At 46.2% G+C, this 25,003-nt stretch overlaps 1 protein-coding gene across 1 annotated transcript in view; it reads left to right on the top strand.

Moving 5' to 3' along the window:
* The window catches only part of LOC135911495 (achaete-scute homolog 1a-like), a 465,355-nt gene that overhangs the window by 352,747 nt on the left and 87,605 nt on the right, over window positions 1-25,003 (top strand). Inside the window, exon 5 of the transcript XR_010567361.2 lies at window positions 20,346-20,588. The gene's annotated coding sequence lies outside the window, so the exon portion shown is untranslated. The remainder of the gene's footprint in view (window positions 1-20,345; window positions 20,589-25,003) is intronic.

Below are 25,003 nucleotides of genomic sequence, written 5' to 3'. Positions count from 1 at the left end.
ATGGCAGGACTCCCACACAAGTCCTCTGCCACTGAAGCCCGACGTTGAAACCATTGCCCCACGGACGCATGAATCGACATGCGTGTGAAACGCCCTTGTGAATTTATAGCGGGCATGCAGTGCCTTGAGACGCTTGGTGCGTTTCAATTTGGCTACATCGACAAGCTCAATCGTTGCAATTAGTAACGACTGTGCGTGCTCGCAGCGTCTTCAGCATTTTGAAGAGCATAGATTGCGCTGAAATTTACTAAAATGAAGGCATATAAAGCGTAATAAACGAATCCGCAAGAACGTCTGGATCCACAAGCCAGAAGATCAGACAAATTCGTGTACTTCCCATCACTCCCATGATGGCTCAACGATTGCAGCGCCAGAGTTCACTCTAGTGATTGTTGTAGGAAACTCTATGCCTTGACCTACGCAGCATAATGTATGAAGCTGCATGAACATATATTAAAAAAAGCAATTTTCTTTTAAACTGAGGTAAATTCGCGAAATATTTGTGAAATATTTCATCTAGGTTTTGAAAGAGAGAGCAAAAAGCAACACTCCAGCTATGGCTCTAAATAAATTAAATGTTGCCGTGTGGGAGTATTTCAACAAACAAGATAAAAGAAACGCTCGCAATAACACAAGTCGATCTAATGACTTCCATGCTCACACTCGGAACCTGTACACATGTATTGTCGCAGTAGTAGGATTACACTGTCCATACAATTTGTATTTATGACCACTAGGGGACAATCTGATGTTACACTTGCTCTTTCAGTATAGAAATCATGGCACTGACACCTGTTTTCTGTTGTTTGGCTTTGATTTCTTGACAATGCCTTGTAATAAGATGTGAGCGTTCAACCGTTAAATTTTCAAGCTAATAATTTTCTAGTATAACCATAAAAAAGAACTTATTGTTGTCATATTTGCGCACAAAAGATTGTGTATGAATGTCGGTACAGCTCACATGCAAATGAGAATTGAACTTTCTTAATTTATGAGATCTGGACTTCATTTGCTTGATTTTTTTGTTTTTCTGTCCTGTATTGTCCTTGTTTTTATATTGCCTGTTATCTGAATATAAGGTTAGTCTCCCGCTTTGGAGCAGCAAGCTCCTAGCTTACGTCTTCCAGTTTCATTAAACTTCCTCTCCCTCTTTCTTCGATGTTCTTGATCTCGCAATTTATTTCGCGCACAAATATACTCCGTTCCGCACGTAGCAGTCAACGCTGTTCTGGCTAGAGAGACTTCTTGCAGTGGCTTCGTCCGCACTGGGATATAGTTCGATGCTTTTTGACCGCAATTGTGCGCCACTGTTTTTTCATATAGGCTCACTGTTGAATGAAACCAGATTTAATCCTTTGAAAAACACACACTGTGGTACATGGCTGCTAATGCGTTGTTTTAGATCATTAAAAAAATTTTTGTTGTTCTTTTCAACCTTTTGCTAGGAGCCGCATGCGCATGCTCGCGCGAGCGAAAGCTGCTTGTGCGCTGCGAAGCACAGACGGAACGCGCGGAGTGATAACTTTTCATCGCCGAACTACTTGCGTAGCTTCCGCAGCGTTGACCGCTGTGTACGGAACGGAGTATAGTCCCTGCTGTGACGAGGAACACTTTCAACAGTTTTATGAATGGAGCGATAGAGCATAGGGAGCCATTTCTGTATAGACAACTGGCCTTTATACCTTTTCTCTATTTAATTTCGTGAAGCACTAAATCACGTATGCAGTGAGTATTTGGAGGAGTGTCCTAATCGTCTCTATTGCTTTATTCTTGTTTTTTTCCTGATTGTATCATATCTATCAATGTGAGTTGGATATTAATAATGCAGTGATAGCGTGCTTTACAGTGACCTATTCTTTCAAACTCGCTTTCTGGGGGAAAAAAGTAAACGGCCCTATCAAACCGTCCTTGCCGATCGAAATGCACTCATTGTGATCACAGCGTTTTCTTCCTCCTCTCACTTTTTCCCGTGAAACAGAACTTAATATAAGACGAATGTGTCGCAAGAAGATGGCTACTCGTTGTGGTCAACAGCGGTTGAACAAGAAAACCTTCAGGCTCGAGCCAATGTTTTGACGCGAGCATCTGTCTATGTCAGGAATATAGTCTTCTTCAGCCCTGACTAAGTCAAGTTCCTTTGTCGAAATGCACGCCCAAGGCTGGTGCTGCCCTCGTCCGCCCACGGCTTGATCAGTGCTTTATCAAGTCCTGCAGGATTTGGTTTGTTCGACTTGCTCCTTTAGTGAAGAACGTGTGCTTATATTTTGTTTCTAACGTAGCATCATAGATGGCTAGACTTCTCTGCCACCCTTATTTTCACGTCCTTTACATGTCGAGCCTATTTCCAAGTTCCACATCAGAAGCAATGTTCAACTATGATTCGTAATGCTTTATTTTTGTTGAGCCGTGCATAAGTGAATTCGTGTCTGGAAGTGGGTGATCGAAAATAGGGCTTCTGCACTTGCTTGATTTTGGGACGACAAGCGGACTGTCCCAATGACAGCTATTATCCGACAGGCGCCGTGTTCTGTTTCGAGATGCTGCCACAAATGGTTATTCAAGCAATCAGTTTCACATGTGACAAAGGTCAAGCACTGAGCATCGAAGCTTGGTTTGGGGCACTCAATAAGTAGCAGCCGATATAGATGGTCTTCTGTAGGAGTGAGCATTCCCGCACGGCAAGCAGCGTAGCACTAGCATACAGCAGCCAGGCGAGTTATCGTTCATTTATCTATGAATCGTTCTTCTTACCATCGCTTCTGGTTTGTTTCTTTATAGTTAGCGTTTCCTGATATCTTCTGAATTTCTTACTGCATTTTCCACACTGGAGTAACACACCAGGCATTTCTCAGAGTTAAGCTGTTCAACTCTCATAGAAGCCTCCACTCTCTCTCCTTTCGCAGTGTCTACTCTATCCGGATAAGCGCTTGTCCACTGGGTTTATGTTTAGCTCCTTTTTTTGTGCCTGTGCATTACAGAGTAGAACTTTTCGCACCCCACCCAGCAAGTTTCCTTAGTATCATGAGATTCTGCTATAGTTCAGTGGCTTCCCCCTAGAGAACTAGAGTGCAATCGGTACACGTCCCTCCTCGAGGACTGGCTACGGATGCAGCTTGAAAAGGAATATCACCCGAGCCGATTGAATTACGTTCCGCTCGACTCTTGTCCTGTGCAATTGTATCGCTGTCTTGACCGGACGAGGGGACGTGGCATCGCGAAGCAGCACCGCAAGATACACGAAGCGGCCGTGATCGGAAAGTGAAGCCGAAGCGATTTACCGTTTATCGCTGCCTTTGGTGTCCATGGCGCCACATCTTTTCCCTTGCCTCGTCTGCCCTGCCGAACTCGTTTCGTTTGATTAAATTTAACGGTCCAGCTGTCATTGAGCCTCGTTCCCTAAACTCCGGGATTGCAAAAGTTACTTGTCTCTTGTTTCCTTCTTTCGTTATTTGTCTTCTCCCGAATCAGGAGTGTTGAATAATTATTTGACTTCTGTGAAACATATCACGAGCGTAAGATACAACGGAGCACAAATATTATAGACAAGAGGGAACGCAAACACTCAACAACTACTGACATTTACTTGACCCTAGGCTAATTTGGGCAAACGCTGTGTACCAAGTGATACTCTCACCGCGAATTCTTGCCCCCTTGGTTTAAAGTACTCCGTTACTTTCTTTGCGATGTCAAGATAACGTAGATTTATTTCACTCCGCTCAAGAACGAAAAAGTTGTAATCTGTCGCGGTTTATTTTGCCCTGGTAGCGTTTCTTGCGAAGTAGACTGCAACCTACTAGCTTCCTAAAGGAATTAAGGTAAAGTTTACGGCCAAGTGAATTCCTTGCCTCCCAAGGCTTTGCCTCTTTGCCAGAGAAAGCCTACGAACCCTCGACATCTGATAGGAATCGATGCAATGACCTTTGGTCTGAATTAAGGAGAAGTTAGTTAAGGCAAGGTTAATAAGATACAGTTAGTTAAGGCACTCGAACCCTTGACCTTTGGTGTCAATTAAGGCGAAGTTAATACAGGCACACTTAATTAAGGTATATTTAGTTAAGGCAGTCGAACAAACAAGCTTTGGTGGCTCCGAACTCCAGACATGTGGTGTTAAGGCAAAGTTAAGTATCGCCCAGTTAACTAAGATAGGGTTAATTAACGCAGTAGGACCCACGGCCTTTGGTGGGAGTTGAACCCAGGACCTTTGGTGTTAAGGCTTAGGTAAGTAAGGTAGAGTTAGTAAGGCACTCTAACCTGTTACCTTTGGTTGAGTCGCAACCACAATCACTGGCGTTAATCAAGGCGAAGTTAAGCAACACACAATTCACTAAGGTAGAGTTAATTAAGGCACTCGAATCTACGGCCTTGGACTTTTGGTGGAAGTCGAACCTACGGCCTTCGGTGCTAATTAGAGTGAAGTTAATTGAAGTACAGTTAATTCTTGTAGAGTTAAGACGCTCGAATCCAGTACCTTTGTTGGGACTCATACCCGCGACCTTTGGTGTGAATTAGGGCGATTTTAAGACGACTGAAAGAGCATAGGCTTCGTGCGGTAGTCTCAGTGCTTTCGCATTCATTCACGTAGGGCTAACTAGGTCGCCCTTTAATCTTTTTTTTTACATTGGTGTCGTGAAGTGGCGAACAGTTTTGACACCGTTACTTTCTCTAAGGAGACCCGACGCCCATGTTCCTCACTATGCAAATAAGGCTCCGTGAAATCTTCGCAATTTGCTCAAGGGGCTAAACAACTTTGAGAACAAGGAAGTATACACGCGCTGATTCATTCTTCTGTTAATATAGCTTCATGGAAAAGGTGGTGTTTTTAGCATATACAGCTAGCACTGCAAAATCATTTCACTTTGTTTCCATGGATTTCATTGTATGAGTGTTTTGAAATGAGCTTAGAAATGAATTTAAACAACCATGCGTCCCCACTGGCGTTAACGAAGCTCTCCGACGGAAAACAAAGAAATATACCGCAAGAACCCGGTAGATCTTAAGAGATGCGGGGTTCCGTCACTATACTTATAACGACCCAGCACCGAAAGTCTTAAGATCGTAGCTAGCACCACGTTTTCCTTTATTTCTTTTTTTTTGCGGAATAGCTTGGCTAACGTTAGCTTGACGACGCTATATAATGTTTGCAGTCATTAGCATAGCACAAAAACCTACAATTACAGAAATCATATGACGAAGTTAGCAACCATATTATGCACAAACCTACTAAAATATAGGGAAAATGCATAGTTAGGGAAAAGCTGGCTTCGGACGTTTGCAGAACTAACGTTCAGAGTCAGGGCCAGAGCCCCGTGGTCGTTGTTTGTCGGAAAGTGTGTTGCATGCGAGGTTCCGTGGGTGCGAGTTGGATACCAACTTTCTCTATGTGCTAAAGTACCTCCTTATTCATCGAGGAAGTGATCTTTATATTTGTGTGGTATTGTAAGAAGCAGCACTTCCACGCTTTTGCGCTGATCATCCAGTTAACCTGACCTAGCTAACTCGGTATATGAGCGACGTGTCTTGCACCCGAAACACTCGACGGCATAGACAGAAAGACAGGGAGGCCCCAAGTTGATTGTCTGGTCGTACGCCGAAGGGAACGTTTCATCAACGCAAACATAACGACGATAGTTGCCACGGCCTTCGAGGCTTAATGGGATCAAGATGCGAAGTCTTCCAAAAAAGAGACAACGAGAGACAAGCCGCAGAGCAATCACTGCCCGGTCTCACACTACGTGGTTTTCCAAAGCAACTAGGGACAAATCGGGAGCGCGGGGGAGGGAGTGAGTGGGGAGAGAAGGGCTGGGGTGGAGGAGGTATGTAGCGTTGGGGTCAGTGCGTGAATGACGAGGTCCAGGGAAGCTATTCTTAGCAGCGAGGCGTACGCTTTACCCGCTAGCCCCTAACCAACGTGGTTGCTGCAATGACAGCTTAATTACATCGCTGCGTCTGGAAGAAACAAAGCCAGGGAATTGGATGAGCGCGTGTTTTGGTCGGGAAGGGGGAGGAAGGAAGGAAGGGAGGGGGGGGGGTTCTCTGCAGTGTGAGCCTCGTATCTGGGAGAACATTGAGGGAACGAACATTCGTCCTTGTGACCGAGGGCTGAGCGTGCAAAAATAGTTGCTGCAGAGAAGGGGAACAAGTTGAAGACAGCAAAGGAGAAATCTGATGGCTGGACGCAGCTGGACAAACGACGCCCAGACGAGGCATTTGTACTGGGCAGCTTAAGAGGATTAATTGAAACGCATTACAGGATTCCCGCGGGCAGCGTCTGAGGCACAGCAGACAGAAAAAGTGCAGCGTCTCACGATAAACCGTGTTGCAAGCAAGATTGCTGTTTGCTATTTGAGAGTACTGCGTAAAGCGCCTAATGAAGAATCGTTGCTTATTTGATGCGTTTGCACAGTGCTTGGAAATACGAATAAACAAGTGATTTTCATTCGCTAAGGCCAGTTTTTCTCAATTTTCCGAGGTCTTCCGCTGAAATTGAGAGGGAGCGAATGTGGAAGTATTTTTGGGAGTAAGATTTTGCAGCGGAGCTGTTAGCCTGTGGTTGGTGTGGATTTATCGCGGCGCGTCCTCACGAAAAAAAGAAAGTGCTTTCAGTGATAAAAAAAAATTTCAGCGATAGAAGAGGAAAGTGCATGCATTCTATGGTATCACGCATATTGCATGCAGTACAGCATTCGTTTAAATATTGGATGCCCGAAACGAGCATCCGAACCGCATCATTGATGATAAGGCACCCCTGATAACAATACGAAGCACGTAGATCTCTCCGCATACGTTTCCTGGTAAAGATTACTTTTGCGCAAGCTGCCAGTGGCGACAGCAGCTTGCGACGCGGGAAGTGCCGTCTCTTTCGTTTATAAAAGAACCAGCCTCGCAACTGATCTCATTGTTGTTATAGCACCGCTGTGGGTAGGCAACGCATAGTTAGGGCACCCTAGGAGCAGCGTGAGTGCGAGGAGTGGCAAAAGGGAAACAGAAATGGCGATACGACCAGTGGTGCCACGTTACCAAAATTACCAATACTAACGTTACTTTATATGACTATTACTACCATAACATCAAAGCAATAAAGCATTGCATACCCTCTCAGCAGTTGTAGTGGTGTTTTTCAAGAGCTTCATTCGACATCCACTTTTGCAAGGCCGGGATGGAGCGCCACTTTTTTTGTGTGTGTGTATCAGTAACACAATGTATGCGCACATTCTATACGTGCCTACGCACTGTTTACCTCAATCGTACATAAATAAAAGTATGTGTCAAAGAATAGACTGTAAAAATGGCTGCATGTTATGTAAAAACAATGATCTCTTGTCTGCGTTTGCCCTACGTACTTGTAGGACACACCTGGCAGCATATGTGATGCATCCAGGTAAACAAGCCTGCAGACTTGTCTGCTGCGAGGTTAGAGTTGGTTAGGCTTGACGCGCAGCGTCCATTTGTCGTGGTTGTTTCGCCAAACACAAAGGACTTTGGGGGCGCCTTGTGTGAGCATTTATATAGAGCACTTCTGGTCGTTATAGCAACCAGGCAGGCAGCAGCGTGGAAACGAAAAGCAGTGAATTACCTCGGAAGGAAAAAAAAATTGCCTGCCCATAAAGCCTCGACGCCACCGCTTTCTTTGGAAGTGCGCTATATGACGTCAGCGTGCCGATATCACGTGGGCAGTGCTTCGCCAAAACTACAACCACTGAATTGCTCGTGCTCGTAAACATAGCATCGTCATGTTGTGGGGGTTGTGAATTTGTGGGATCCGGTCGGCAAGTGACATGCAGGAAGGGTTCTCGACGCTTTATTTTTTGAGGCGTTCGATGAGCCACCGCCACAGACCCCAAGAACAAGTTCTGGGAGGAACCATCTGGCGATGGCTTTCGACGGTAATGTGATTAGCATTAAGGCAACGTAGCTACACACCGCATCGCTGATGTGAAGCTTATTTCCAAATTGTAGCGGTCATGCTGAGACTCTTTGTTGCTGCAAGGCAAGGCCTCCGGCATGGCCCCGCTTTGGTATGACGCTCACCTGCCGAGGATGGCCACGAGCATGAGAACACGACGAATATGTAATGACGAAAGAGGGAAGACATTGATGGAACGATGACATTGGTATGACGACAAATACGTGCTCATTGTGAAATAATGACCATGGTATAACGACGACAATATGACAACGGCTTGGAGAGAATGCGATTACGAAGGTTGTGACGACAACCGGTTGGCGAAGCTGGGATGACCGTGGTGGAGCCACAATGAAGGCATGGCAACCATACAGCAGAGAACGCAGGATGACGACTGTTTGATAAAACGCAATGACGGCGATTTCATGACAGCGGCTGCATAATCGCAATTCAATGTCGACAACATTGCTATAAAACGACGAAAAGGAATGAGCTAAATGGGACGGCGAGGATGGTATATGAGTACGGCATGACGACCACGGGTTGACGTTTCTGAAGTGATGACGATGGCAAGGCCACAGAGTGGAGACGACGGCATGAGAGAAATGGTATGACTATGACTGCATGACTAGAATCCGTCGCTCTTCCACCTTTCGGGCGATACAGCGTTTTTTTTTTGCTTTTGCAACATGGCAGCTCTGCTCGAACCATATCCCAGTACCCTCTAGCAGCCTAGAGGTGAAGCTAGAAACAGGATCACATATGCGCGCAGCCTGGTGATCACAGCCAGTTCAAACTTCTCGATATGTTCCTTTGCCCGTGGACCGGAGCAATTTCCACAGTTTCCGCGGCTGATAACTCGCCAGTGAGACGACGCTAATACCGCATCTGCCCTCGCATCTATCCCGGCGACCTCTATAGCGCGCCCAATATATAGAAACAGCTGTACTATCAGCGCCATCACGTTAGCGAGCGTCCAGACACAGATGCTGCGAACAATGCTCCCATGCACGGGTAAAGAAACAGAGCGAGATGTGTGTACTCGCTGTGAGTGCAGGGATGCGACCTACGCGGGATTCAATTTCTCCCTTCTCCTCTATGCTACTAGAGGGCACTGGGATGCGGCTCGATGTTCCAGTCACGTTAGTCTGCACCTGCACCTATATCGGTACGCAGACTACCTCTTCCATACTTTCTAGCGGTGCCAGAACGTCCAGGCAACGCGAGTGAGGGAGACAAAATGCGAACAACGCGACGAACATTCGCCGTGACACTTCCGATCGCGTATTACGAGGCAATAGTGCTTCCACATGTTCGCGCATGTTCGCGATCGGTATTAGAAGTGCGCGCACTTGTGTGCAGGATCTCGGCAAAGCCCGGTAACATTCAGATGAGCGGTGAAGAATGGCCTCTCATTTCCTTCGCTTCCCGAGCGGCCGGTATGGTAGCTACACAGTTTCCTACAAATATTACTAGAGAGAACTGCGACGCTGCGATCACTAGGCTACCATATATATGATGCCTAGGACACTTCGCTCAATCACACAATCTTCACTCAATCTTGGTTCTTGGCGCTTGAAACATTTTTGCAACGTCTACCATTTATTACTCTGTCTTTCTACATTCCCTAACACCTTCTGAACAAAGTAAGACAAACAATCGGCGCTCAAGCGTATTCATGAAGAATTGTTGCTCTTATAAACTAATATTTCGCTGAAAACAATCAATTTTCAATGTCACAAAGCAGTCTGAAGCATCATGGACGAAGTGTAAGGAAGCACTTGTACTGCCCGTTATGCTCGCGCCGGCTGAACCAGCCCGCCTGAAGCGCCCGTCGACACTGCAGGCAAAGTTGCTTCTACTATTATTTTTTAATCTTTACAGCGTTAGTGGTGCGAGGGCGACGATGGATGGATGGATGGATATTACGAGCGTGCCCTTTGGAACGGGGCGGTGGGTTGCGCCACCAAGCTCTTGCTACCAGAGAGAGAGAGAGAGAGAAAGGCAAAGGAAAGACAGGGAGGTTAACCAGAGATTATCTCCGGTTGGCTACCCTGTACTGGGGGAGGGGAAAGGGGAAGCGATAGGTGAGAGGGAGAAGAATTAAAAAAAAAAGAAACTACACACACACGCACGTACACACAAACTGTTTCTGTGGGCACTGTCACGCAGCCCGCAAAGGCGTTCCTACTGTGATGCAGTGCACCGTACAATCCTGAGTCACACAGTGAAGTCACAATCTGTCAGAAAGTCCAGGGTCTTTTAAATACCGCAGCAGTGCCTTCATAGCCGATCGCGCTGATGTTCGCGTAGGCCAGTGTCCAAGGATCTTGTTTTCTGTCAGTGGGCGCTTGTCCAGTTTGTCTAGGGTGGCTGAGAGGACTGCTCTTTGCGGGTTGAAACGAGAGCACTCACAAAGAAGGTGCGCGATTGTTTCATTGCACCCGCAGAAGTCACAAAGTGGGTTGTCGGACATTCCGATAAGAAAGGAGTACGCATTTGAAAATGCTACTCCAAGCCATAGACGAACTAGAAGGGTACAGTCGCGTCGTGGAAGTTCGGGCGGAATACGGAGTTGTAAAGTAGGGTCCAGGGTATGAAGTCGTGCACTTCTGAAATCGGATGAATTCCACTGAGCTAATGTCAGGTCGTTTGCCAGTACGGCAAGTTTTTTCGCTGCGTCGGCTCTCGAAAGAGGAATGGCAACGCACCTGACGCCGTCATGGGCAGATCGGGCAGCTGCGTCTGCTCGATCATTGCCGTGTATGCCACAGTGACTAGGCAACCACTGATATATGATATCGTGTGCTTCGTCAACTATGCGATGGTGTACTTCTCTGATCTCTGCGACGAGCTGTTCATGGGATCCATGGCGCAGTGCTGAGAGTACACTCTGTAGGGCTGCCTTGGAATCACAGAAGACTGACCATGCATGCGGTGGTTCCTCCTGAATGAAATGGAGAGCCGCACGCAAGGCTACCAGTTCAGCAGCTGTCGTTGATGATACATGCGACGTTTTTAGCTGTATTTCGATGGATCTTGTTGGTATCAACACAGCAGCAGCTGAACTTGCAGATGTGACTGAGCCATCGATGTAAACGTGTACGCGGCCGCTGTGCACCTCATGTATAAGTTGTAATGTGGCCTGCTTCAGGGCAAACGACGGCATGTTAGCCTTTTTAGTGATTCCTGGGATGGTGAGGCGTACTTCAGGTCTGTGCAGGCGCCATAAAGGTGTGGATGGTCTTGCTGCAGGCATGTAGTTCATTGGCAATGAGGTGCGATTGGCAACAATCATACGACTGATAGCTGCGTGTGGCCTTTCTGCGGGTAGAGCGGCAAGGTGGTGAGAAGGTAGTCGGGCAACGTGGCGAATATGCGCTCTGAGAGCGTCGGTTACCAAGTACGTTGTTATTGGGTGATCTCGAGCTATGACAATCGTTGCCGCTGTAGACGCACACCTCGGAAGGCCGAGACACGTCCTTAGGGCTTGAGCTTGTAGTCCCTGGAGTACACGCAGGTTTGTTTTGCAGGTGTTTCCAAGCACAGGGAGGCTGTATCTTGCGAAGCCGAGGAACAAGGCGTTATAAAGCTGCAGCATTGATCGCACCGATGTGCCCCATGACTTTCCGCCGAGAAACTTGAGGAGATGTATTATCGTCAGCAACCTCTTCTTTAGGTACGAAACGTGCGGGCTCCATGATAGGTCGCGGTCGATAATTACCCCTAAAAAGCGGTGTTTACGTGCATGTGCAACTGCTTGGCCGTTGACAATTACAGAATAACGCTTCATTTCCTTCCGAGTGAAAGAAACAAGGCAGCATTTCTCTGAAGACAGCTCTAGGTTCTGTTTTCGCAAGTACAGTGATGTTAAGGTAGCTGCCTTTTGTAGTCGTGCTCGTACCTGCAGTCGTGTTACAGCAGACGCCCAAATGCAGATGTCGTCGGCATAGATTGATACTTGAACTGTGTTGGGCAAGCATCTGACTAGGCCAACGAGCACTAGGTTGAATAGCGTCGGGCTCAACACTCCGCCTTGCGGTACTCCACAGAACGTTTGGTGTTGAGTCGTGGCGCCTTCTTCGGTCATCACGAAGAAATGCCTGTCAGTCAAATAACTGCACAGCCACTGAAAAGTGCGGCCACCGATTCCTGCTTTAATCAGAGCCTCTATAATGGCATAATGTGCTACATTGTCATAGGCGCCTTTTATGTCAAGGAATAATGCCGCAGTGAGTCGTTTCATCCGTTTTTGATGTTGAACATACGCGACCAAATCGATGACATTATCTATGGATGAGCGCCCACGCCGGAAGCCAGCCATAGCATCTGGGTACACGTTGTAACTTTCCAGGTACCATTCCAGGTGCGTCAAAATCATTCGTTCCATTATTTTCCCTATGCAGCTGGCCAGAGCGATGGGGCGGTACGATGACAAGTTTAACGGTGATTCACCAGGTTTGAGAAGTGGAACCAAGCGGCTGCATTTCCATTCACGTGGAACCAAACCGTTGCGCCAAGACTCATTGTAAAGGTTTAGCAGCATGAGGCGTGCATTCTGCCCAAGATTGGCGAGCGCCGCATAGGTAATGCCGTCCGGCCCAGGTGACGAAGAGCGCCTGCAAGTCGCTAGTGCCGCTTCAAGCTCCTCCACCGAAAACATTACATCCATGCGGGAGTCCCGTGGCACAGGAGTGGCACATGGTGTAAGGGCGCGTTGAGGCTGCGAGCTGGCAAGTCTTGAGCAAAATTCTTCGGCAATGTCTAATTCGCTGCGACCTTGTTGTAAAGCGAGGGAACACGCTGTTGCGGTGATACACGAAGTCCACGCACAGTTCTCCATATCTGAGATAATCGCTGACGTGGATCCAACGACTCGCAGAAACGTTTCCATCTTTGAGATTGAAGTGCGTCAATGCGGCGTTGAATCTTCTTTTGCATCCGCCTTGCCTCTCTGAGATCATGGATGGATTTGGTTCTCCTGTATCTTCTTTCAGCCCGCCGGCGAACTGCTCGTAGTCGCTGCAGTTCGGCTTCAAATTCTTCGTATTTCGGGAAAGGCTGAAAAGCACGCGTAGTATCTTGCATGGCTTTTTGAATTTCGTTTTCCAGACTTGAATGGTTCCCTCGCTGACATACTTCCTCCATGTGCGACCGAAACGCCGACCAGTCAATTCTCCGGAGTGTCGTGGAGGGGCATTTAAATAGTCCCTTGATCTTCAGGTACGTCGGAATGTGGTCGCTTCCACGGGATTCGATGTCTGGAAACCATTGCACGTTTGTTTCAAGACGCCGAGAAACCAGGGTCAGGTCTAGGCAGCTGCTGTATGTAAGCCCGCGTAAATATGTTGGGCTACCATCATTGAGGCAGTGAAGGTCGTGCTGTGTGGCAAAGGATGCTAGTCTCCTTCCCCTGGAGTCCATCTTCAAGCTCCCCCAAAGCGGATGGTGAGCATTAAAATCTCCGGTGAGAATCGTAGGGTGGGGTGTCGCTGATAGCACGTCGTGCAGTCGTTTAGAGTCGAATCCGCGTGAAGGAGCAAGGTAAACAGCAACGAGTGTGAACGTAAACTTGTTCGTTTTCACAATTAAACAAACGTACTGGTTGTCGTCGTGCGGCGGGACTGGGTGCAACACGTATGTCAGATCACATCTAATATATACGATTACCTTGCTTACATCACCACAGGTAGAGGACATGAATGCCTCATAGCCAGAAATGCGTATAACATTCTGCACGTTCGGTTCGCAAATCACAAGTATGGGAAATCGGTTTTCGAAAACGTAGTGTCTGAAATCTGAAATTCTCGATTTGAGACCACGGGCATTCCACTGCAGTAAAGATGCTTTCTTGACTTCCTTGTGGAAGGGCAGCGAGGGGCGGGCCATGGTGCTATGCGATGCTTTCAAGTACTGGAGTCAACGCGTCCAGCACTTGCAGTGCGCTACGAGCAGCCGGAGTGTCCATGTTTGTCAGTAGTAGACGCATGACATTCGTGAGGGATTTGAGCATAGCAATCACCTGGGAATCCTTGTCTCGCACTTGGTCAACTGAAGTGACATTTGACGTTAAGTGGCGAGTCATGTGCTGTGGCTCTGGCGCGTGGCATGTCTTCGGCAGTGCTGGCCACACCTCACTTGATGAAGCAGGAATAGCAGGGCCGCTTTTATCGTTGACATTCGTGCTGTTACTGGAGACAGATGGAACAGGAGGTGGCGTTGCCGGACGAGACTTTTCCCTTGAACCGAAAGAGGATGTCATAGACTTTCGTTTCCGAAAGTGGTGTCGCCTTATCGCTGCAGAAGCATCTCTGTGTGATGATCCGTCTCTGGCCATTTTCCGCAAGATTTTCTGCTCTTTCTTTAGGCGTGGACAGTCTTTTGAGGATGCGACGTGTGGGCCTTGACAATTAGGGCACTTGAGCTCTGTTGCACGGCAGGTGTCCGTGTCGTGTTGTTTGGAACATCGTGGGCATGTCGCTGTATTTCGGCAGACAGCGCTCACATGTCCAATTCTTTGACACCTTCTGCACATAAGTGGTTTGGGTACGAAAGGTCGTACCACATGCCGAAAGTGTCCGACCTTTACATGTGACGGTAGACAGTCACCTTGAAACACGAGCCTTACACAGGTCGACTTGCCGAGGCGCCGAGCTTGTAGTAAGGCAACACCATCAGTGGCAGGTTTGATTAAAATTGGCAGGTCGCTGTCGCTAATCGATGTGTCAATATCATAAACGACACCAGCCGTAGTTTCGTTGTCCTGTGGAATGAGGTAGTGGACGTTGATGTTGCCCAGAAGCTTTACTGCCATCAAAGCATTGATTGCGCTTTGGTTATGGACATCAATAGCCAGGACGTTCTTTCGAGTGTTAATTCTGATATCCTTGATTTCTCCTGGGACAAGAGCCTCCAGAGAAACGGAAATCGCTTGTCTATTAAGGCGGTTGAGGTTGTCGGCGCGTGTGTCCGGCACAAAAAGAATAGTGTGCGCAGATGGCCTTCGCTGTGGCATGACGGTAGACTTACTTGATGAAGACCGTCCGCTGATGTTTCTTCTCTTGGCCTTGCGATGTACCACTCTTTCGAAGCCTTCGTCATCTGAGGCGTCATCACTTGAGCAGGAGTACAGCGCAGTGTCCTCGCTGTCAGCTTGACTCGGTGGGCAATTTCTCTTCCTCGGGCCGGTACCTGCCGAAGCAGTCACGTCGCGGCGGCATTCTGCCGACTCCACTTCCATTGCCGTGGCAATGGGAACGGCGTCACCCAGTAAAACACGGGAAAAAGCCGAAAATACTGCAGCGCGAAGGAACAGTGGTCCCTACGAGAATCACTTCGTCTTCCTCTTGCTACCATATTGCCCAATAACCCACCTAGGCCAAACGATGAAAAAAAAACACACTCTGAACTACCACGGCCAAAATTTCGGATCTCCTATTGCGAACTGTGCTTTTGTACGTCGCCGACTTTTGTTGTTTCCGTACTTTTCTTCCACCAATCCTCCAGTCGCCTCATACTAATGTCTATTGCGGACATGTTTGCTTTACCACTGCTCCCTCTGAACCCAAGGGCTTCAAGGAGGCCAGTGGTGCCTAAATCGACCGCTGGGTAGACGTCTTCACATTCTAATAAACCATGCTCCGTAGTTTCCCTAGCTTTACCGCAGCAAGCACATGCTTCTTCTTCCTTCTTATATATCGCTTTATAGGTGCGTGTTTTAAGGCATCCCGATTTGGCTTCGAAAAGTAATGAGCTTCCCTTTGAGTTATCATAAATTGTTTTCTTTCCTGATTTCGTTTTTTCCTCTTAAGTAGTTTCTCATGGCAGGTTTCTTTTCCATTGCCGCCACCCATGAGATTAATTCAGCTTCTCTGACTTTCCGCTCGACCTTCTTTGTTGCTGTGTTCTGCGAATGAAAAGGTCGTAGCGCCTTCTGGTTGGTGCAACTTGCCAACAGGCGCGGTGTGAGGCGCCAACGCCTGATGGAAGTGATTTTCGCTCGAACGACCGCCGTATTCTACGCCTGCGCCTCGATTTCCATGCGCCTTTTGTTACTTTCGCTTTTCGGCAGCAACAATTACCGTAAATCGATTGGGGACACAGCCTTCCACCTCCCGCCTGCTTGTTTCGTTCTTTCTTGGAAGGTTCGCCGTCATTAAATGTCGCAGCCTCCGTCATTAGTGGTTAAACTTTGCTGCACCATTCCCCAGCCATTCGCGGCGTGAGTTCCTCGTTATCGCATGTTCGACGTGATACGGCTGTGAACAGCGTTGAAAGCGCAGATGAGGTGCTGATGGCTATATGGTGACATAGGGGAACTTTTCTCTATTTGACATTTTCTGATAAGACGTTATTTTGAATGCCTATGATGATGTTGGGAGTGTTATGAAATCTACAATGCTTAGTTGACCGTTTTTTTTTACTGCAGAGGCCATGACGAAAGACATATAATGTAATCTCTTTAATATATTCAGGACCACACCGCCGCTAATTTTATTGTCTATGGATATGACAGTAGAAGTTCCAGTGTCGCTCTTACGAAACCATTGTTGATTTGATCAAAATCATTTTTTGCCCTCCCTTTCTTAGAATACCGCCCAAGCACAGCCCCCATTTGCTCGTTTCACGAAATGTGTTCTAGCCAAAATGCGGCCACTCTCCCCCTTTCGAGACATGCTCACAGATCGCATTGTTTACATAATCAGGTGGAGCTCCACGCTCCATTTTGGTAGCACTATTGCGTTCAATTCATCAGCCTGCAATTCATTCGCGTGAAAATGAACAGCGAAACCGTCCTTCCGATGAAGTTGTTTGCATTCGGCACTATGAGAAGTTTACGGACGAATTAATATCTATTTATGAATAATCGCGAACCTTTTTCGTTTCTTTTTATTTTCGTTCTTTCTTGTTTCATTAAATATTATCTACCTTGATGCCCCATTTCTGCCTTTCTTCGTTTTGTTAATATTTTGTTTATGTTGCGTTAACCACTACAGGTGATGCTTTCTTTCCTTTTGTAGCTACCTTGCATCCCCCTTCACTTAATGCTCCAACGATGTAGCCTGTCAGGTAAACATATAAATAAACACTTCACCTTGTGAAAGAAGCTTAAAATATATGCCAATTACAAAAGAAAGAACGCGAGGAATTTCTGCAAAGAATAATAGAACGATGGCTTAGGGCGAACTGTACAGCCATTGGTAGGAATACATTTTCAGTTCATTGCTGTCGAAGGCAAGTGTGGGCCGCATTTAAGCACAGTCTGTGTTTTCGCCTCTGCAAATATGTCCTTTTGTACATTATTTTTAGAAGTGCTCTAACAGTAAAAGCTCCAAATCGAATCGAATATTCGAAAAGTTCAAGTCGAATAAGGAATATTTTCTTCTTTATAAACTACGTCGGGTAAATAAAGGGCTTGTTTACATCTTGCTGCGCATCGGCTATCGCTGCATGTTGTGTACAGACATATAGCCATCAAACGTCATCATGTTATCTTAACATTAAACGACATCAAACGTCACTTGAGTGACTGCAACGGTCCAGCCTCCGTTGCGGCTGCGTGACGTGCTAGGCAGCTTGCCACGTGACCTTCATTTGCTGCATCGCCTGCCCATCAGTTCCTTAGCACGGCATGTCACCAGAGGATGCAGCTGCGACACTACCACTTTGTGCAGCATTCCCTGCATGCTCATGCGTTTAAGGGAGGTGGTTAAGCATTAGTGCTACGGCGACCATCTCTTAGTGTATCAGCCTGAATAACTCAACTTTTATGCGCTTAACTCACCTCGCATGACCTCGCCATAGGTTTAATACATCATCAACATAGTATGTGCTACTTATAGGGTATATTCTAGGCCACTGTACAGCCATTTCATAAATACCGTTTGTTATTGACTGCACGAGAGACTTGATCGTGCGTAAGGAAGGCGTCACACGACACGTTCCCTGCGCATTCCATACCCCGTCGGCGAAGTATAAGCATGGTGCTCGTACCGGCCATTGCCCTATCGCACTGCCATTACAGCCCACCCGTACTATCGTACTGGGTGGGCGGATGAGATTAAGAAGTTTGCAGGGACGGCATGGCCACAATTAGTACATGACCGGGGTTGTTGGAGAAATATGGGAGAGGCCTTTGCCCTGCAGTGGGCGTAACCAGGCTGATGATGATGATGATGATGATGATGATGATGATGATGATGACTGCCGTTATGTGGTCGTCCTTGTCGTTGTCGTCGCATCAGCTGTGGCTTTTTAGGATGTCACCTAGGATTATTATTATTGCAAGACCCTCTGAATTTTCTTTCTATAGAGAGCAGCATGAGGACAGGCAACTTATACAAAGTCATGATGGAGTCAGAAAGAAAGTTTTCTTGCTCTGTTGTAGGAGAGGGAACGCCCGGGCAGAAACAAATCAACAAAGAAGAACTGAACTATATTGGTTATATACGTGGCTTGGATTCATTATTGAAACTTCGAGCCAAAGCGCATGTTCTATCCGCTTGTTTATTTTTTCTTTACGTCTTTGCGGTGCGACGTCGCCTACTTTAGCAACGTGCTCGTTTCGGTACCACTATACGTCATCGATTCCGCTTGCAAACCAGAAATAGAAGAAAGACACGAAACGCATTTGTAAGAGAGTCTCCTGATATGCATTGCCTCAGTGTGCGTCTATCAAGCAAGGTAATCTGACCTGCAATGAACACGGTATTGATTCATCATTGCTCTTTCCGATTTGTCCACGGAAATGCATCGCAGGTCTTTGTAGGGTTATATTCTGCGTTAATTTATACTGGCAGACTTATCGATTTCATGAAAGGCTACTAGCTTCTCTGTCACGCTGCTATAATGGATTTCGGGGGAGCAAAAAGAAAGAAAAAAACATAATAAAATAGTATTTTTTTTTTAGTGGCAGTTCTCAGTTCTTGCGTTCGTTTTATCGAGTTTGTCTTTTTTATGTTTCACATTTTTACAACTGAGTATTCTACGTGTACAAAAAGCCACGTAGCGATGTGCAGAAAATTTGCGGCAATGGTGTGCCAAGTAGATACATACAAAAAGACAGACAGACATGCTTACTTACACTTACACGTTTACATAAACAAAAACATTCATGCAAAATAGATAGAGACCGATGCACATACATAGGTTAAGATAAATAGAAAGCAATTGACGGAAACAGACAGACACACTGACAGGCGGGTAGGCAGGCAAGATGAGGCAATGAAAGGCAAGACGAGGCGAGGCAAGACGAGACAAGATATCACGTTGCATCAAACACAGATGCTTTACATAGTCACGAAACACATCTCATCCTTGCTGGCACGAGTTTTTCAGCGTGCACCCGATGAAGTAATCGAATAAGGCGTCTCATCGGTCCCGGTGAAGCCAGAAGTTGCTGTTGGAAGTCCATCTGGCTTAAGGCTTCATGCAAGGAAACTTTTATTTTTTGCCCAGTGACGTAATCCTTGTTCCAAGGGTCAAAATTTTGAGTGTCTCTGCCATATTTCTTGGCACATGTGAGAAGCTGGCGCATATGACAAACTACATGCAGGACGTAACGGGAACAGGAGCTTCCCATCTCTATACGAGACAAAATATTGCTCACCTCTTTGGACGCGGAGGACTGTGCGGTGCTAGAAATATTGCTAAAATCTCGAAGACAAGAACACAAGAAAAAGAGTTGAAAAGTATAAATAGAGAGGGCGTTCTTCTTAATGTACTCGTATCATTGATCATTGTCAAGATCACTGTATATACTACCTGTATTAATTTGCCGCTGATGTGTGCTGTCCACTTTTTCTTCAGGGTTTTTTTTTTTCTTCTTAAGTTTACCATAAAGTGTATGTGGAATTAAACCTACTATACCGCCAGCAGGGTAAAAACGTTTTGCTGTTGTAGACAATGATGTCAGGTACATCACTCTATTACCATTACACCTGCTCTATCAGCTACGGTGAAGATTGTTCAAAATACCTTCAATCTGCTAATCGCATACAACTTGTGCTGGATCAGTAAATATTATCGTTTGAAAGCTACTATTCAATCCTTTTACCGTCACAACAGTTTCCTCAATAGACGATTTTATTCTCTAGTTTGTATCGCTTCTTTATCTAGTAAACATAAAGCGTCCAAGTGCATAGTCTGATTGAGCATGTTCAATCTTCACGAACGAAAACCGGTATTGCAACATTACTCTAAAAAATTGGAAGTAGCAAGCCAGCATAGGATAATAGTATGTGCATAGGATAAACAGTTTAGAGCTTTTGTCTATTGAATTATCTAGGTACACACCTTGCATCCATGATCTAACATTTGCATTAAATATGCCGTCAGAACTGATTGCTACTTGCCAACTTTCTCATCGCAGTGACTAAGCCTTGCCCATTTATTGAAGCACACATTGATTGCAACAAATTCTTTTTTTCTGTTATCTCTCCAGGTTTAACCTCGAAGATACCAATGCCAACATTGAAGTTCACAGTGACGGGACCTGAAATTGTGGCAGACATGGTCTCATTTGTGTGTTCACATTCATCCGTAGCTGTGTCATGGTGCTGATAGAAGTGTCACCCTGTGTGTTCGTAGGAGAGTGAGTGTATAGTGGATCGGGCTGCACTGACGCTCCCTAAACACCCTGCCAGCCAGGGCTACAAACTTGGTTTGAAAAAGCATCTCTGATTCGGTAAGTGGCTTACACGAAAATATTAGCATGAGTTTTTTTTTCTTTTCTTGGAACTCTCTATCTTGTGTCTCTTAAATCGGTTTGAAGCTGACAGCAGCCGTCGTTTGACCTTATGTCATTATACAGAGTACAATCGTCCGCAAGCATTCTGATGCGGAATAGCACGTTTTGATTAATATCGTTGATAAATATGTCTAACACGAAACCTTGTGGGACTACTGAAGTTACGTTACAAACACCGCATTTTGCCCCATTACCTACTACGTAATGGCATCTTGCGCGTAAGTATTCAGCATTCCACATGCAAGCCTGCGAATTAGTATTATATTTCTGTGGTTTTATTAAGAAAAAAATCATGCTGTGCGACAACAATACCTTTTCCTAAATACAAAAAAAATACAATCAACTATGAACTATAACACGAGTGTTGGCTTTGACGTGCATGCCTGTAAGGATATGTGTCGGTATGTTCGTAAAATTTAGTGCAGATTTATGCCTTAACTGAAGTGTTGGCTCTTGATTAAACTGTGTTAATGATTTATTCCAGAGCGCTGAATTTCGCTGCTAAATTTGACCGAGGCTTAAATGTATCTCTACGCGTAGCCGGCAACAAGTAGACACTTATACTCATTCTCATCCCCTATTCTTTTAACACTTCATTTCTTTCTTTCTCTAAATACATTTTCTTTTCTTTACATTTATTTTTCCTAAGGAAATGTTTTCTAACCTGGCCTTAGCGTCATACACAGTTCCCTAAATGTTTCCTAAATTCTGTTTTGGATTCTACTTTAAATAGTTTATGGGTTCTCCGTACGGTCTCACTAAGACCTCCAAAGTACACGCAGAGGAAAATATATTTACGACGAAAAAGGTAGGCTTGATTATGATATAGTCTTGCACTGGTTTTTTATTTTTGCCCTCTTACGTATCAATCTCACACTTCTAAGTTGAAGAAAAAAAAACGTGTGCGGTAAGCTTGTACTCTGAGGTGACGTTTTGACAAATAATGGGCAGTAAAGGGGGCACTACGTGATTCAACAAAATAACGGCAGAGTACTGATTTGCCGGAATATGGATTTTTTGTGGCTTAGAATGCGGAGTGGCGGTGTCCAATATAGCGAAATAATTTATTTCTAGATATCATGGTTTAAGATTGAAAAAAAAAATTATCCAGGATTAGGATACTACCTACTGCGAAATTTGAGCGCAGCTCTATGCGCCTGTTTTCATTTCTTGATATGTTGGCTGGTGGGGACCGTCTTTCTCGTCCGGCACGTTGCAAACGGAGCCAAACGAGGCTAGACTGCCTCACTATACTCGCAGATTTTTCTTGGCTATGAAGCAAAGGCTACGAAAACTAAGCGCAGTCTTTCGCCGCTGCTGGAAGTAGTCCCGCAGTTTTGCTCGCGGTTTCTTACGTGGGAAATAGGAAGGAATACTTGTTCTTTTACAGCACCTAGTTTGAAACAATACGTAACATTCACCAGTCAATTATTGGTATTTTATTGATCTTTTAGTTTGCTCTTTAGAGTTTTGGCACACCCGAGACCGTCGCACGTTGCACATTCATCAAACGCAAAATGTCGCCCGCGTCTTCTGATGAGTGTTCGTCGCTTGCTGTCCCGACAATCAACTCCCCTGACAGGCTGCTGACTAACTTTGGCAACTAAAGACTGTTGAAGCACATAAAAAAAAGTTTTTCTAGCGTCTGCGCAGAACCCAAGCGAGCCCAACTGGAAATCACAACCATCGGCACGTAGAAACGAGTGAGAGCCGACTGCTGTGCAGGCTCTACCGACGGCAGCGCCGGTGGCTCGTTGCCGTACGGCTGCTTCGGAGCTCCGACGCAGGCTGTTCAGATCTTGGTACATATCGTATGGGAATAAACACTGATTCCCGCCGAGTTATTGTATCTGCCTTTCCCAGAGAAGTTGTGCGAGGTTGGCGAAACCGACACCGGTGCCGAGCGCGTCCGGACTACGTTGCGTACGAATACAGTCATGTGCAGAAGCTTCGCCGCCGTGGCTTTCGCTTCATAGCCGAATAAAAAAAATGGCTGTGGCTTAGGTAAGGTTAAGCCCAGGATGCGAAGCATACTAGCCTTTATTTTAGTTGTTGAACCACTGTTTAGCTTGGTGAACTGCTGTTGCTTGGCTATATTTGGTTCGGCTAGACGAAGAAACAACTCATGCGTTACTCTGCTTCGCCTTGGACGCCCCGCATTGGACGCGGTGAGCGTCGAGCAACGCAGCGTTCGGCGCGGCAAAGAAATGTGCGCCTGAGCAAGCGACGCACGCCTGAGCCTTAGAAACAGCTCGTTTCTAAGGCAACACCGCATTCACTAGAGGCGCTTTTGTACCGCTTTGAAGCATCGTACTCGTGGCTCAGTGGTAGCGTCTCCGTCTCACACTCCGGAGACCCTGGTTCGATTCCCACCCAGCCCATCTTGCAAGAGTTGAGCCAAAGCCACTTCTCCTCTGTCGTGACGTCACGGTGTCACGTGGTTTCAAGGCGACACCGCCGCGCCTGAGGAGCTGGGTTGAGCTCTCGTAATATGCTTCGCATAAAAAAGTTGTCCGCGAGTACAATGTGGAGTTCGCGAGAGGCACTGCGTGGGTTACATGTGGGCGCAATTCACAGCAGCCGCCGCCGACACATCCCCAAATGACAGCCGCTACTTTGGCGCTACTTTGGCGCATCTTTGGTGCATTTGGCAGGCATTCTCAGATCATGAACAGCAGGTTGCCATTATCCCTCCAGAGGAAAGTGTATAATAGCTGCGTCTTACCAGTACTCACCTACGGGGCAGAAACCTGGAGGCTTACGAAAAGGGTTCTACTCAAATTGAGGACGACGCAACGAGCTATGGAAAGAAGAATGATAGGTGTAACGTTAAGGGATAAGAAAAGAGCAGATTGGGTGAGGGAAGAAACGCGAGTTAATGACATCTTAGTTGAAATCAAGAAAAAGAAATGGGCATGGGTAGGACATGTAATGAGGAGGGAAGATAACCGATGGTCATTAAGGGTTACGGACTGGATTCCAAGGGAGGGGAAGCGTAGCAGGGGACGGCAGAAAGTCAGGTGGGCGGATGAGATTACGAAGTTTGCAGGGACGGCATGGCCACAATTAATACATGACCGGGATTGTTGGAGAAATATGGGAGAGGCCTTTGCCCTGCAGTGGGCGTAACCAGGCTGATGATGATGATGATTACTTTGGCGCCATCTCGTAGCCGTCGTCGCCGCACAACGCTTTTCTTCTCGCGCTTTCGCCGTACCTTCCTCCTCCGCTTTCCGCCTCATTGTTCCACTGCACTTTCCTCCTCGCGTCTTTCATCCCCCGCTGCTCTTCGCGTTCGCTCTTTCATCCTTCGCTGTGCTCGTTCGCTCGGTTACGCCGACGCTCGCCGCACGAACGGGCGCCTAGGAGCTGAGCTCTAAAGAAAAAAACATGTATTCGCTTACTGGTCACTACTCGCGGCGAAATAAATAGCGAAAACCCAGCACAAAGTTCCGCTGTGGGACGGACAAAAAATATAAGAGGGGAAGAAGGGACCTTTTGGTAAGATTGTACTTCCGCGAGGAATCACCGGTGCACTTCGCGAAAGAAATGTTTCGGCATGCGTGGAAAAGAGAAATTAATTATTGATTACTGTTGAAGCGTTCTTCTTTTGATGTCTTTCTTTCTAATTTAGGTGTATTTTACTTCCCTGCAAAGGGTTCTTGCAATTCTGAAGAACAGTAATAAAGAAATAGAAGACCTAATCAGCAGCAGCTTGTATTTTTATGTGTTTAGTTTAGAGTGTCAAAAGCAAACTTAAATAAAAAGTTGCTACTGTAAGAGCATTGTTTCACAGTTGCGATAGAAGTGTAGCATACGTAATCAGTAATTATTTAGGACATATGAGAAATGCTCCGTGTAATGAAATTGTCGAGTTGGAGTACAACAGGTTGAGAAGCTACTTAAGATATAAAAGTATAAACTATTGAAGTGAAGGAATCACCAGAAGCTACATAATCAACTGATATTCGCCGCCTATCGTTTCGTTTTGACTAAATTCTCCCGTATAGGAGACCTGAACAACAGGATCAGAGGAAATTGTTCTGACCGGGTTTGAGTTCAGTGAATGCCCCTGTAATAGAAGCGAGATTTCACAAGGACGAAGTAGGTACTGGACAAAAGTATATGTTTCAGCTTATGGCAGACGTTTCTAAAGAACACCTTTAGATATATTGAGCCTATTTCGTCGTTTCACATCTAGAAATAGAAATGGACTCAGCTGATTGATATTTTCCACAGTACTATCCCCACAGGCTTGTGACTTACAGAGTTACAGTAAAGAAACAAGATAAAGTTCAGCACCATGGAATCACTGTAGGATCTGCTCCTTCCCCAGCCGGCAATTCAGTTAA

The sequence above is a fragment of the Dermacentor albipictus genome, chromosome 10, assembly GCF_038994185.2.
Source record: "Dermacentor albipictus isolate Rhodes 1998 colony chromosome 10, USDA_Dalb.pri_finalv2, whole genome shotgun sequence".
In the NCBI taxonomy this organism is placed as follows: Eukaryota; Metazoa; Arthropoda; class Arachnida; order Ixodida; family Ixodidae; genus Dermacentor; species Dermacentor albipictus.
Note: the sequence above shows the minus strand (reverse complement) of the source record. Positions and strands in the feature narration are given on the sequence as shown.